Genomic DNA, 16,682 nt, shown 5'->3' on the forward strand with positions numbered 1-16,682 from the left:
TAGATAAAGGCAATTAATTTTATAAACTACAGTGTATCAGAATTATCATATGAAACACAATGTGAGTGAAGGAATGTGTGAAACACAATGTGTATTAATTTTGTATGCAAATCAATTTAATATTTTAAAAATCCAAAAACAACTAACAAAAAACCTACAATGTAAAAAACAAAACAAAACAAAAACCCAACAACTTCCAAGCAGCTATGTGAGGTGCAACTCTAGGTCTTTTCATAAGAATGAAAATTATTTAAGACATAAAGAAAAAATTAATGGACCTTGTGAATAATAGCCTGTACAACACTGAGCTCAGTAGAGTAGATGGTGACCAGCTACCATCACAACTGCTCTGGTGATGATCACAACAGAAGGTTCTGGACACAGAGAGTTTAAAAAAATGTAGAACAAAATTCAACATTATGAAAGAGACCAGATTCACTGGTTTTGTGAAGAATGGTGGAAAACTCAAGACAGCTTGCGGCCCTCAGACATCCTTCAAGTTTAGAATTATATCCACTTGTAAGTGGTCTATGTTGTTGTTGTTGTTGTTATGTGCTGTCGAGTCACTTGCGACTCTTAGTGACCCTCTGTACAACAGCCCTAAACTCTGCTCTGTCCTGTGCCAATCGCACTGTCTCTGACACTCCCATCCCAATTACCCCAGTCGCTAAATCAATCCTCTTCATAGAGGGCCTTCCCCTCCTGTGCTGTCCCTCCACCCTCCCAAGCATGATGTTCTTCTCCAAGGACCGGTCTGTCCTTACAACATGTCCAAAGTATGTTAAGAACATACTCCTCATATCAAAATACAAGACCCAAAATAGCAAAAATGAAATTTGTAAGACAAGAAAGGGCAGGAAAGAGTGATAAACGGACATGGGAATCAAGAAGCAAGTGGGAAAGAATGCCATTCCATTTGAGGAACTAAATTGAGTGCCACCAGGCAGCATGTGCCCAAGTGGTCAACTGTAAACTCTTTTCCAAGTTTGACCAGAAGTTTAATATTTTTTATAAATGCTGTTTGCAAAAATTACTTTATCTGTATAAAGGTTACTGTGGCTTATATTATACTACTTGACCCAGTCCAAAATCTTCCTGCCAAATGTTAAGTACTTTGTAATCTGAGTTTGTCTTAGTAATCATATTTAAAGGATTTATGGGCTTGGTCAATAATGAATAATTGCACTAGAATTGAGGCCTCTTAAGAGAAAGTAGGATTTGTGTGTTTTTGCTGTTGTTAGCATATTTAGTCAATCCCAACACATGATGCTCCAACATGAAGTAGAACAAAGTATTTCCAGATTTTTGTATCATACTAGCAATTGTTGATACATATAAGTCTATCTTTGTATTATTAGTGACTTAATTTTAAGGGTTCTCCTTTCAGCAATATCTTAGATAAACATCCCATTGTGATTCACAGTGTTTATGTTGGCTAATTTTAAAATACAGAGTCCCAGGTCTTTCTCTTTTTCTGCATTAGCTCGGAAATTTCATAAAAATCTGTCCATTATAGACAACTAGTATTTTATAGTGTTTGAAATACGAATGGCATAAAACTTCTGGCATCATAACAGCACACAAGTCTCCACAGTATGAAAAATTAACAGACAGGTAGTGATCACCCCATTTACAAAGACTGTGCCATTTTAGGATGGAGCACTTACTGAGACCATTAGGTAGAACAAACTATTAGGTAACATTAATGATGGGCAATAGAGAAGTGTCAACAGTGAGTTTCAGGATACCTCGAAAAAGAAGTAATGATCCCCAACAGCAGTATAGAATTCAAAACCAGTAAATCCAAAGACAAGTGATACAAACTTCAGGTAAGCAGGCTACATTAGGAATGAAAACATGAACCACTAGATTGAAGCTATGGAAAGAAAAGCATGTTTTCTTGATGAGGTGTCCCAGGAAAGCAAACCAAATGGAAACTGATGCTTAAGATAACCCAAACTACCAATGTGAGACTAATGGGAACATAACATGAAAAGAAATTAAACTATTAAAATATGAATAATTTTGAATAGTATAGGAATACCAGTGAAGATATCTGTTTAAATACTCAATCTTTCTTAACAACAAAAAGTAGGAAGAAATATAAAACATAGAAACTATTTTTTATTAATTTTTAAGAGTCACAGATGTCTTCTAATGCACATTTCAGGCATAAGGAATACTTCTTAGCAACTTAGTAAATTTTTCTAAATAAGAGATCATTGTTGAGAGAAAAGTAGCATAGCTGACTGAAAAGAAAACTGTACACAAATGTTTAGAATATCTTCCCATCTCCCAGTATAAGCTATTAACCCTGTAGAGGACTCACAGTCTCTTTGTCAATAGGTGAGAATGTTTGTTGTGCAGAACTAACCTTAAACACTATGGTAAGATTCAAATAAAATAGCACACATGAAAGTGCTATGTCAACTAAAGGAGTTTTTCCAGAACATGTCACCATGTTACCACCATGGATAATAACATAATAGTGGATAATGCAATATAATGGAATAATACTAATAACATAGAATCTTTTCCACTTAAAGAAAATTCAGCCTCAAATAAATATGTTTTGTTTTTTGTTTTTTTTCTCCCGGCCATTCCTAGTTAGCTTTAAGCGGAGTTGGATCTTATCCAAGTGGTGCAACAGTGTTAGACTGACTGAGATTAACACTCTGTGGACACTTTCCCTCCCTCTGCCCTCATCATTCTTTCCCTCCCTACTGCACCCCCACCATTCACCCCTCCCTTGTGTGTTTCCCTTCCAGCTCGAGCTAGCTCCTCTGCCAGTACAACAGTGACAATATGAGACATAGCATCTGAAGAAGCACAGCCAAATATTTGATTTGGACGATTACACTGAAGATGCCTCATCACAACTGTGGGTGCCCAGATTACCAACTCCTTGCTCTTGGCTTCCGTACATTTTACAGTGAGTACAAACTGCATGGAAGAGCTCATTACAACACTGATGGAAGCGATCCCAAATGGCTGATGTGGAGTGTCTTGTTTGGGGAAGGGTTCACTGATGAGGAATAAGCTGAGGAGACAAGATGCTGTTGTTTTTCCTGTCAAGGCAAATGGTACTAAGAATGTAACAAGCATTTTTTTTTACCCTTTTTAACTTGGAATCAGACATTCTTGGCAATCGTAAAGCAATTGCTTTTTATGAGATAGCACAGAGGCAAAGTCACAATGACTCTTAGTCCTCTCACCTTAACATATGATTGTCTCCACTTCCCAATTACTATCAGTTATGAAAATTACAGATCTGGGAAGAACATAGGCTTAGCTGTTTCTAATCTTCTGTTGGGCTCTTGGTTTCGTCAATCCAATAGAAACATAAATAAAGCTATTGTGCACAATTGGCACAAAATAATAACTTTTTAGGATAAGGGACGAATGTTTATGCAGAAACTGTTTCTTAAAGGAGAAGACCAGAATTCCAGATTCCTCCATATATGAAAGGCACACTATGTTATTTTAAATATATAAAAGTGATTTTATGATAGAAAAATATTCACTCTTTCTTCCAAGATGAAGTTTAAGATGTTTTCACACACTCACATGCATTCACTTTATGTGAACATAATAGATTTGAATGCATCAAAGAACAATTATAATGAAATCTTCATTTTATAAAAATGGGTGTATATTCTTGGGTGTATTTATATACACATGTGCATGTGTACAGGCAAATTCATATGCAACATGCAAACACATGTACAAACTTAAATTAAGGTTGTTTAAGCATCTAGGAAAATAATTCAAGTGTCCAAACATGTACATGTCGATATCTGTGTGTTTGAATGAATTTCCCTACTTGATTTTCATAGCCTTCCCTTAAAAAAAATAAATCAAGTGATATGAAAAGAATCTGTATAATATGATGTCAACTTGTTATTCAGCTAGCTTATAAACCCTCTGCTAATCATGCCAAGGTCATAGGTTCAGTCCCCAGGTGGGCCATTTACATTAGCTTTGCTCCAAAGCACCAGGCTGCACTTCCAACCCCACATCAGTCATGCACTAAATGCACAAGGAGAGAGCTTAGAGATTTAGAATGTGAACTAGGAAATTAGGCACCATGGATTCAAAGCTCAGCTTTCCATTTCCTGATGTGTGATTTCCAACAAGTCATTTAACAAGTCTGAACATCAATTCCTTCATCTTTAAAATTGGAATAATCATAATACTTCATTAGTTTAAAAGAGTCCTGGTGATTCCATTGATTAAATATTGGCCTGCTAACCTACAAGAAGGGAGCTCTTGTAGTCTCATGAAAGAAGCTTTGCTGCAAACCCAAAGGCATGCAGTTCAAGGCCACCAGCTGCTCTGTGGGAGAAGGACAGGCAGTCTCCTCCCATGTGGCTAACTGCCTCTGAAAACCCACCAAAGGGTCAGCTATGGAGTGATTCTGACTCTATGGTACACAACAACAACAGCAGCCAAAATGACGGTAGTTCAAATGAAAAAAAAAAATTACTCATCAAGAGAAAGACAAGACAGTTTCCTTCCATAAAGATTTATATATTTGGACCATAAAGGGTAGTTCTAATCTGCTCTATAAAATAGCTATAAATAAGAATGCACATGATGGCAATCTCGTTGTTGATAGATCTGTTGCACTCTCTATGAACAATGGATCTGAATCTTGCCCTATCCTGTGCCATCCTCAACATTTCTGATACACTTGAGCCAATTGTTACAGTCTCTGTATTACAGCCAATTGTTAGTCTCTCGTTGAGGGTCTTCCTCTCTTTTAATGGCCTTTCACCTTTTCAAGCACAAGTTCTTTTTCCATGGAATGACTGTTCCTAATAATATGCCCAAAGTATGTGAGATGAAGTTTCACCAACCTCTCCTCTAAGGGGAACTTTTGGTGCACTTCCTGTAAGACATGGTTGTTTTTTTTTCTTTTGGCAGTCCATGGAACATTTTGTTTTCTTCTTGAACATCACAACTCAAAGGCATTGATTCTTCTTACTGCCCAACTGTCAAGTAGTTGAAAAGACCATTTGATCAAATCAGGTACATCTTAGTCTTTAAATCAATATCATGTCTCCTTACTATTTTCAAAAGGTACCAAACACACACTGAAGAACAGTTTGCCCAAAACTGGTACCAAGAGATTGTGGATCCAATAAGGTGAAATTGTTGACAATGGCAATCTTTACTCCAACACAATAGTATTGCTTATCAGCCTACTGGTGAAGATAATAGTTTTCTTGATGTTGAAATGTAATCTATATTTAAATCTGTAGTCTTTAATCTTCTACAACCAGCATTTCAAGTCCTCCTCTCTTTCACCAACTAAGGTTGTATCATCTACATAATACTAATTCCTAATGAGTGTTCCTCCAATTTTGAGGCAACAGTCTTCTTTATAAAACCAGTTTATAAAAAATTTTGTTCAGCATACAGATTGATTGGTATGGAGAAAAGATATACCCCTAATGGGTTTATACCATTAGGCTGTTGTGGCAATTAAATGAGAACATATACAAAGGGCTTGGCAAAGTGCTAATAAACCAAGGTAGCGGAGGACTATATTTCGAGATGAACAGTTGATTTTACGCACCATAGAATTGGGGCTGACTCACAGCTGACCCTCCAGTGGATTTTCAGAGGTAGTAAATCACACAAGAGTTGGATTTGAACCACATGCCTTTGGATTGAGAGTACTTTCCTTACCACTAAGTCACCAGATATAGTAGTAACACACATAAATTTTATTATGAAGACTGTGAAGTTATATTGAATTGAATGTATAAATTTCATCTAGTTATAATGATTCAGTAGTAAATTTGAAGTGTAGAATCTAAAGTGTGAAGAATTTGGTCTCAATGAAGTTAAAATTAATAAAATATTCTTTAGCTTGCCTCTCAGCTCTGTACTCCTTCACTATTATTTGAAAGAAAACCAAAATGGATGCAGTGGTTTAAATCCCAATTAAACCTTTTGTAGAAAAATAGAGGGGAAATGTACAGTATTAATGTTAAAAAATAGAGTCAACTAATCAAAGAAATGTATCTGCACGGGAGAAACTTAGTTGTTTTCGCCACACAATTCTATTTTAATTCTGTTTCTCTATGGACTCTCTTCTACCAAGTCTCCCTTTTCCAATTCTTCTGACTCCTACAGAAAGCTGGCTCTGGACCTTCAGGATACAGAGTGAGATTTAATTATTTTATCTAATATACGACTTCATCATAACTACATTACATTCATAACTAAGAAACTATGCAGCGGGTCAAATGTTGTACAGAGACAAGTGTGTAATGTGCCTATCTGATAAATTCCCTGATTTCCATTTATCTTCAGATTGGGATTGATAAGGTTATGAGCAAGATTTATTCTTGTGACTTTATTATCTCACAAGGAGTTTAGAGCAGTTGAATAGGATCTTCCTTAGCCATACTTTGGTGTAAGAAAAGACTCAAAGCTTTCTCTATTATTTAAAAGCTGTATATGCAGCAAGTGAGGGTGATTGTGATGAAGAATTACTATAGGTAGGATTTGGTTCAATAGTCTCAAAGTGAGAACCAACTTTTCTAATATTCAAAGGAAAGGAGTCAGAAGTCCAATGTGCATTTATTGGGTGTTGCCTGTGCTAAACTATCTAGGATCCCCATTCTTTTCTGTATTCACTAATGACACATTTTCTTCTCACAATATTAATTTGGGTTGTTTTTAGACTAATATCCACATATGTTTCTAATTTGTTCCCTAGAGAAATCACAGACACATATAAACAAAACCTCAACTTGCTAAAGTGTAAGAAAAGAAATAAAACAATCATTGTTATCTTTCCCTTCCTTTATTTTTGTTTCCCCTACTTGTGTAATCATTTAAATGAATTCAATCTGTGATACGAAAATGATCAATTGTATAATTAGCTGTATTGTAACCTATATCTTAAAATGAAAATCATCCTGTGGAACCTTTAGCCTTTCAGTGGTTGGAAGAAATTCTCTCTGGTTCTTACCAGGAATTTCCTTCATAGACTTTCCCTTCCTCTCCCTCCACTTGCCTTCTCTTTTCTCCTCTCTCTTCCCTGACCTCCTCCCCCACCTTCTGTTATCTTCTCTCCTGATAGAAAAAAGGTCAAGTGTTTCAAAACTTTCAATCCCAGCGAAAATGTGGTTCTATTACTGAGACATTATATGTTGTATATCTACAAGTAGATTTTGATATCATCTATCTAAACTTTGCACTCTTCTTATTTTTCACTTTAATTTTCTGCAAGTTTCTGTTTATTAATTTTACTTGTTTTCACTTTCTGTACTAAAATTAAATGAAAAATAAATGTAAGTTATCTCTACTTTGTTATTTTTGTGTGAAAAAGAGATGTAAGTTATCTCTACTTTACTTTTTTGTGTGCCTTTGAGGCGATTCATAATTGTTGTGACAACAGTGCAGAGTAGACCTGCCTCAGGGGTTCCCATGATTATAATCTTTAAGGAAAGACTGCATGTCTTTCTCCCACAGAGAGCCTAGTAGATCCAAATTTCTGGCCTTTAAGTTAAAAGTGGAATACTTTAACCAATGTGCTACCAGGACTCCTTAATCTTTGTTACTACAAGCAAATACTAAAGTTTTATATTCATCGCTTCCTCACCTGATAGTAAAGCACCAAAATGTTCAAATCAGTCTAACGAAAACTTTTTTGACTGGAAAGCATCTATTATGAACCCAAACATTTACCCATCATGCTACTACTAATTGTAACAAAATTAGATCTTAAACTATTTAGTTAGAGTAAGGGAAATGATAAAGAATATCAAATGTGATTCTTCTGCATGTTTCCTAATAGCAATAAAACATAATTATATCATGAAATGTCATTTACAAAGATGCTAGTTATTCCTCTCAGGAGTCTTCCTGACAGTTAAATGAGGCCTCCTGAAAATAGCATCTGGAAAATCAGATTTGACACTGACCACACAAGTAGACAAGAGCAGTAAATCTTGGATAGAGAGGTCTAGATATTTCCTCTCCTTTATATTTCCCTTCTGTGACTCTGTGCTAGAGTAAAGGTACCAACACCTGTAGATAGATATATCACACCACCAATAGCTGTGATCTAAAATGTGCTTTAAAAATCCAAATATACAAAATCCAACAATAAAGCCAACACTCTCAAGTCATCTATGACTCATAGTGCCCCTCCATCAAATGTCTGAAACTATAAAAGAAGGTGATTGCCTCTCCTTTCTCTCTTGGAGTATCTAGTGCATTGGAAATGCTAACCTTTCCATTAACATCTTACAATGCTAATTGAAAATTATAACAATGATTAATTGACTTGATTGTAGCAAAGGGCTCAAATATATCAGGGGAGGTGAAGATGGTATAGTATAGAGCAGAGTTCAGATCTACTGATCACTATGAGTCATAGTTGACTTAACAGTACCTAACTACACCAACACATCAAATGTACTATGTTGTCGTTAGATAATTACAAGTCAAATATAACATATAGTAACTCCATGAACAGCAGATCTGAATCCTGTGCTATCGTGCACCAACAATATCATCTCTTGTTCACTTGAGCCTATGGCTGCAATCATCATGTCAGTCTAACTCAATGAGAATCTTCCTGTCTTTTGCTGACCCTCCATATTTCCAAGCATGATATCCCTAAGCAAGGAATAGTCTCTCCTGCAATATGTTCAAAGTATAAGGTATGAAGTTTCACCATCTTTGCCTCCAAGGAACACTACAGCTGCACTTTCTCTAAGACATATTTGTTCTTTTGGCAATCCTTGGAATATAGTCAGTACTCTAACACCACAATACAAAGACATCAATTCTTCTTCTGTCATTTTTATTCACTGTACAGCAGAAAATGTGTAGCAGATAATTGAGAAGACCATGCCCTAAATCAGGCATAACTTACTGTTAAACAGACATCATTACTCTTCAGTATTTTGGAGCAGTCCCTGCCAGTGGACTTGCCCAAATCAATATGTCTCCTGACCTCCTGACTTCTGGTATTAAGGTTGTTGATTGTAGATCCAAGTAAGATAAAATCCTCCACAGTCAATCCTTTCTCCACGTATCATGATGTTGCTTATTGGCCCAGTGTTAAGAACATTTGTGGGTTTTTTTTGTAAAATAAAATTTCATTTCTTCCCATTTACATTGTGTTTCTTACAGTCATTCCCATACATTGTATCTTATAAAATTAATCACCATTGATCTTTGCCTACTACCCCATCTTTTCAGATCCTCACTGGATCCTTGCTGATTTCTTCATCTCAAGACCTTTATTTTCTTGATGTTTAGATGTAACCTATATCAAAAGCTGTAAGCTTTGATCCTCTGTTTCAAGTCCTCCTGACTTTTTAGCAAGTAAGGATGTGTCATCTGCAAAACATAGGCTGTTGTTGAGTTTTCCTTCAACCCTTATGCCACATTCATTTTCATAGAGCCAAAATTTGTGAATTATTTGCTTGGCATACAGATTGAATAACTATGGAAAAAGGATACATCCCTGATGCACACCCTTCCTTATTTTAAATCATGCAGTATTCTTTTGCCTTGTTGGGACAATAGGTTCTTTATCCAGGTATAGATTGCACATGAAGGCAATGAAATGTTCTGGGATTCCCATTCTTATAAATGTTACCCATAATTTATTGTGATCCACACAGTCAAATGGCTTTGCATAGTATATAAAGCACAAACAATTTTCTGGTATTCTCTGCTTTCAACCACGACCCATTTGACATCAGCAATTATATTTCTGGTGCCACAGCCTGTTCTAAATCCAGTTTAAACTTATGGCAGTCCTCTATCAATGTACTATTATAGCCATTTTTGATGATATTCAGCAATATTTTATTTGCATGTGATATTAATAAAATCCTTTAATAATTTTGGCATTGTGTTGGATCACCCTTTCTCAGAATGAGAACAAATATGAATCTCTTCCGGCCAGTCTGCCAAACAGATTTGTCCTCCAAATTTTCTGTTGTGTAGACTGGTGAGCAAGTCCAGATTGTGTCTGTTAAGTTGCAATATGTCAATTACTAACCCTTTTATTGCTGGGCCTTACTCTTTGTCAATGTCTTCAAGACAGCTTAAACTTCTCCCTTTGGTAGGATTTGCTCTTGTTCATATGGTACTTACTGAATTTTTTTCAGTGTTGACCAATTGTGTATATTCCTTCCATCTTCTCTCTTCTTTCCCTACCCTTCAATTGGTTTGCATACAAAATTTGTATACAGTGTGTATCATTATTTTTACATTAGAAAGGAATCTAGTAAGATCTGGATACAGTCCAAAGAGGAAGTGGAGGGGACCAGAGGGACAGAGGGTGAGGAGGGGGTGAAATCACTAGCATAACAGAGTATGGTGAGGGGTGGAGCAGGTAAAGGAATTAGAAAAGATCCTATGGGAACCTGAAAGATGGGGTAAGCATATTGTATATGATTCCATCTTCCTTTGATGCTTCCTGAATCATTCTTTTCCAACAGGGTGAAAAGAAAACCTATAGACTAGGAACAAACATTTGCCAATACCATCTCAGATAAGGGTCTCATAATGAAAGTTTATAGAATATTCAGGTCTCCCTAAGAAAAAAGACTGATAATCCAATTACAAACTAGGCAAGAGACATAGACTTTTCATAGAGAAGGACATTTGTATGGCCAACAGAGATATGAAGAAATGCTCAAAATCACTGGCAATAAGAATGATGCAAATAAAACAACAACAAAATATCATCTTACCCAGTAGCACTGGCAAAGGTTAGCAGGGAAGCAAGTAATACATATTGGAGAGGATTTGGTAAGATAGGAACTCTTATACATTGTTGGTGGGATTGTAAAATGGCACAACCGCTCTGGAAGGCAGTTTGGTGTTTCCTTACAAAGCTGAACATAGAAATCTCATATGACCCAGCTATTACACTTTTTGGAATATACCCTGAGAAAATGAAAACTGAGGCACAGAGACTTGTACACTAATGCTCATAGCAGTGTTAAACACCAAAGCAAGAACATGGAAACAGCCCAAATGCCCACCACAATGGAATGGATTGAGAAATTATAGTACATTCACACAATGGAATACTGTGCAGCATGCAGGAGAAATGATTTTGTAAATTACTACTTAACTCGGGAGGGACTGGAGAGCATAATGCTAAGTAAACTAACTCAATCTCATGAAGACAAATACTGCCACTGTTAGAATGAGTACGAGGATCCAAGCAAGGGAGGGGGTAGCAGAGTGGCAAATGGGTAGTGGAGGAGAGGACTTAATCACAGGGTCACACAATTCGATAAGTGGAGGGAGGGATGGGTAAAGGAAAGGGGAAAGATCCGGTGTAAAACACAATGTATACAAATTTTGTAAGTAAACCAGTATAAAATAAAATAGAAAAAAATATAGAAAGAAAAGATTTTGGTATGGCAACTCTTAGTATTTCAACTTGAAGCTTGAATTAGTTTGTCAGTTCTTTCAGTTTGATTAATATATGCCTTGCACAGTCTTCTTTTTTTTTATTCTGACTCCAGCTCAAAACAAAGCCACTTACCTTGTAGAATGTTCTCAAATGATGCTTGAGAAATTGAAGATGTCCTATCTATATCCTAGAGGCTAGCCCTCCCTCATGTTTCTTTGCCTCAAAAAATCTCAAACAGGTTGTTGCCAAGCTGATTCTGACTTACAGAAACCAAACGAGATGTAATACAACTTTATCCATTGGGTACCTAAGGCTATAATCTTTGTGGAAACATATTGTCATAATTTTTTTCTTTTAGTTCTCCTGATGGGTTTGAACCTCCAAATTTTAGTTTAAAGCTGAGCACTAAACCCTGTGCTAGCAGAGTTCTGTCTTTCTTTGTTAAGCGTTCAATGTTCATTGCTTAGGACAGCCTCTGTATATATTACCATCCACCTATAGCATGTTAGGAAGATGTAGATGCATAAAGTCATAAAGAATATAACTTGATATAAGGTTAATTTCTAAGTAGGGAGAATAAGACACATTTTTCCCTCTGATACATTAAAAACAAGGGCCAAGGTTGTGAAAAAGCAACTGTATTTTTCTAACAGTAACAAAGCTAATTTTTACCATAAATGTCTCTTACAGTAAAAAAAGAATAAATTTTTTAAAAAACCTATTTATTGGTGAATTATATAGTACAATAAGAAAATAAAGCTACAGGAGAGGTGATAATGCTTCTCTTAAGATTTAATGACTGTTGTAAAATAGATTCTAAGTTCTTAGAAAGGTAAAGTATTGCAGAAGTCAAGAGCTTGTGAGGAGATGTTTTCTGTATCATCAGTGACTGGAGTGGCTTTATAAGGTCTTTGCTGCTATACAGCACCCACCACATTGTGACACTTGATGAATATTAATGCAGGATGAAAATGCATGAAGAAAGAAGCAGAAGCCTAGTGCCAGAGGAGAGGAGATGGAGAATTTGAGAAACCTCTCACTCCCATTTAAATCTGGATACATAGAAGGAATTGGAGTTGCTTCAGGAAATCTTCACAATTGTAAGGACGAAGATGTGGAGGATGTGAGGGGGAAGGAAAGCGAAAAGGATTTTAAATTATTCTAAATCTGCTCATCATCACTTTATATTTCTAAAAGATCTTGATAACAACTTATTCTTACAACAACGCTGGCAACAAGAGGAATAAGACATACAAATTTAAGGATGGCAGGAGCTCAAAATGACGCAAGAAGAAGCAGTCTTTTTTAAAAAAACAAAACAAAACAAAAGTTATAAGAAGAAAATATGTGGAATACTTTACCATAAGTAAAACCTGAACTACAAATGCAAGAGAAGAGGGGGTATGGGGGAACATAATTAATAATGGTGTTTGGTTTTATTTTCTTTTAAACTGACACTAAAGGCCATGCTTAGGGAGCATTTAGGCTGAGGAGTATAAATAATGTTTAATTTTAAGCAAAAGAAAGACCTTACAAGTGACAATATTTCCTGCAAACTACTCTTTTCATTATTTGTTGGAATTAAAAAATTCAGGGTATTCTGGTGCCAATGAACTGGGACTGAAGTGAACGGGATAAGGCTGCCAGCCAACAAGACAGCTGGGGTTACTAGCAGTCTGGATGTTAGTGAATCTTGGCTGAATGAGATGTACAGTTGTGGGGAGCTCTGGTAGCTGAGTGATAAGGATTTACACTGCCAAAGTGATCTGTGGTAATAGGATTTTTAGAAATTACTTTTCTATTGTCTTTGACCTGCAACATCCATCAACAGTGGCAAGGTCAACATAAGAGAGAGCTAACCAGCCTGTTGAAACATGTCAATTGGTATTCCATCAGTTCTTGGGCCCTGATTTTTGTCATTGCATTCAATGGACTTCAGCCTTTATCATCATGGGCTTTTGTTCATATGCTGCTTCCTAAAATTTTCCATTGTCAACTAATCCTTTTGGTACAATGAATCTGTATATCCCTTCCATATTCTTTTTTTCTAGTTTATTTACAAAATTCTACCAAATTTGAACAGATTCTTTCAATTTCCCTCACCTCCCCTCCCCCATCAAATTGTACAACCAAATGATTAATCCCCTCTTCCCCTGTACATCCACATCCCTCTGCTTCCAGCCTCTCCCACTCCTCCTGGATCCTTATACTCATTATATAATAAAGGTCTTATACAATATTTATCCTTGTGGGATGGAGTTAGTTCACTCAGCATAATGCTATCCAGTCCCTTCCATCTTCTTTTGATGCGTCCTGGATCATTCAAGATTGTTCCTGTACCATCTATCCCTCAATACTGAAAATTGAGGCTTGAATTTCTTTTAGTTTGAGAAATGCTGCAAGTTCTTACCTTTTTATACTCTGAGATTTCTGCACATTTCCTGAAAATATTTTGCTACATCTACTTGAGTTGCCCTTTGAAATCTTCTGTTCTGCTCTTTTATTTTGACATTCCTTCTTTTTTTTTTTTTTTTTGCTTCTTTATGCTTTAATGAATTTTTTTTATAGTTTCTTCTGAGATTCATGTTGGGTTTTTCTCTCTCCTTCTTCTTTATGAGCATTTTCTCTCATCATGTGTGAATTTTTTTATGTCCTCCACAGTTCCTCTGGTCTTCTGTCATTGGTATTCAATGCCTCAAATCTGTTTTTGAGATGATAGTGAAATTCAACAGAGATAGAGTAATTGATGGTCCATTCCACAGTTGGCGCCTGGTCTGCATTTGACTTGAGATATTGCCCTTGTCCAATTATCCTTTCTACAAATATAGTCAATCTGATTTCTGTGCACTCCATCAGATGAGCTCCATGTGTAAAGTTTCTGTTTGTATTTTTACACAGTTGCAGCTTGATATGCTCACCAGTTTATGCCAGAAAATTTGGAGGGCAGTTACCTGTCCAACTTACTGGGGGGGAGGTGGAATCAATATTTGTCCCCATTTTCATGAAGAGTGATCCAACAAATATGTAAATTACCAAACAATATCATTAATATCTCATACAAGCAAAATAATTTTTAAGATCATAAAAAGCCCCAAAAGAACTAGAACACTATATTTACAGGGAACTGCCAGAAGTTCAAGCTAGTTTTAGGAGAGCCTGTGGAAGCAGGGATAGCATGGCTGATGTCAGATGGATGCTGATTGAAAGCAGAGAATATCGGAAGAATACCTATTTGTGTTGTATTGACTATGCAAAGGATTTGAGGGTGTATATCATAACAAATTACGGCTAACATTGAGAATAATGGGAATTCTGGAACACTTAATTGTATTCATATAGAATCTATACATAGACCAAGTAGCTATTGTCCAAATGAAGCAAGGGAACACTTAATGATTTAAATTCAGGAAACGTGTTCATCAGGGTTGGATCCTTTCTCTATACGTATTCAATCTGTATGCTGAGCAAATAATTCGCAAAGCCAGGTTATATGAAAAAGATTGTGGCATAAGGATTGGAGGAAGACTCTTCAACAACCTGCGTGGTTTTGGGTTGTTTTTTTGTTTTTTTGTTTGTTTTCTTTTACAACCCGCGTTTTGCAATGATACAACTTTGCTTTCTGAAAGTGAGGGGGATTTGAAACACTTGCTGCAGAGCCCCAAGAACAATGTCCTTTAGTATGGCATACAACTCAACATCAAGAAAATAAAAGTCCTCACCACAAGGCCAGTAGTCAACATTATGAAAGATGAGAAAATAATTGAAGCTGTTAATTATTTCATCTTGCTTGGATCAATAAACAATACCTTTGATGCAAGCAGTCAGAAAATCAGGAGACATTGCACTCAACAAGTCCACTATCAGAGACCTCTCCAAAAGAGTGACGATGTTAGCTTAAAGACTAAAGTGCACATGATTTAGTCCACGGTCCTCTCAATCACCTGTTCCACATGAGAGAGCTAGACAATGAATAAGGATGTCAGAAGAAGAATCAAAGCCTTTGAATTATTGTGCCGGAGAAGAGTACTGAATATCCCATGGACTGGAAAAAAAAACCTAACCAAAAAACAAACAAACAAAAACAACACAACAACACAAAACACCAAAACCAAACAAAAAACTCAACCCAACCAGCTATATCTTGGGGGAAGTTTAGCAAGGATGTTCCTTGGAGGCAAAGATAGTGGTTTCATCTTTCATACTCTAGATAGGTAGCTATGCAAGGCTAGTTCTTGAAAAAGGACATTGTACTTGGAAAGATGGAAGGTGAGACAAGGAGAGAAAGACTATCAATGAGATGGATTGGCACTGTGACTTCAACAATGGGCTCTATTATGTCAGAGATGATGAAGATGGCACGGGACAGTTGTACTCAATTTGACAGCACCTAACAACAACCACGCAGTTAGTGAGACACTGGAAATGCATAGCCTGTAGGAGCCATGTAGAGCTAGGTCCAAAACCCTTGAGACGAGAACCTTGCTGCTAGAAAAGAAGGAGAATCAGATAAAACAGCATGCATCCTCTGGAGCCAGAGGTTTCTGTGCCAGAAGTATCTTGCTGTAGACTAAGAAGCTGCCTGGATTACTTGAGGAACTCTATCTTGCTGTTCTGCCGAGTATCCATCTGTCCATTTGTAGGTGTTTCTTGCATTTGTGTTGCTGGACAGAACCTGTGATTTCCTTTGCCTTCTCTGCCCCTCCCTTCAATTATGTCCCTAATAAACCCCACAAGTGTGAGTAAAAGGAGATTTTTGTGAAGTCTCCATGATCATATGCGATGAATAGCCAATAATTAGTAAAAGTGGGTGCTGCAGTGTTGGGGGTTGGTGGTAAATATGTCTGACTTTGTAGCTATTGCTTTAGAACTGTGGATGTTATTGATGGGGACAGTTCCCCTTTATGGAGTTTATAGAAGTCAAACTTATCTGTGTCAATATTGCCATTGTTCCTTTGAAGAGCTTGGCTTGTTTTGTTTACAATTATTTGTTATGTACATATATAACTTTTAGCCTACACAAAAACCCATAATTTTTGTAATTATGTTATAAAAGTAACAGGAAATATCTTTCCAAAATTTCCTAACATTTTCTGTAGTTTGATTAAATCCTAAATGTAATGTTGCTGTTGTTGTTATGTGCTGTCGAGTGGTTTGCGACTCATAGTGATCCTATGTACAACAGCCCTAAACTCTGCTCTGTCCTGTGTCAATCGCACTGTCTCTGACACTCCCATCCCAATTATCCCAGTCACTGAATCAATCCACCTCA

Source organism: Elephantulus edwardii, unplaced genomic scaffold (genome assembly GCF_000299155.1).
Source record: "Elephantulus edwardii isolate Elephantulus edwardi_28Jun2011 unplaced genomic scaffold, EleEdw1.0 scaffold00030, whole genome shotgun sequence".
Lineage (NCBI taxonomy): Eukaryota > Metazoa > Chordata > Mammalia > Macroscelidea > Macroscelididae > Elephantulus > Elephantulus edwardii.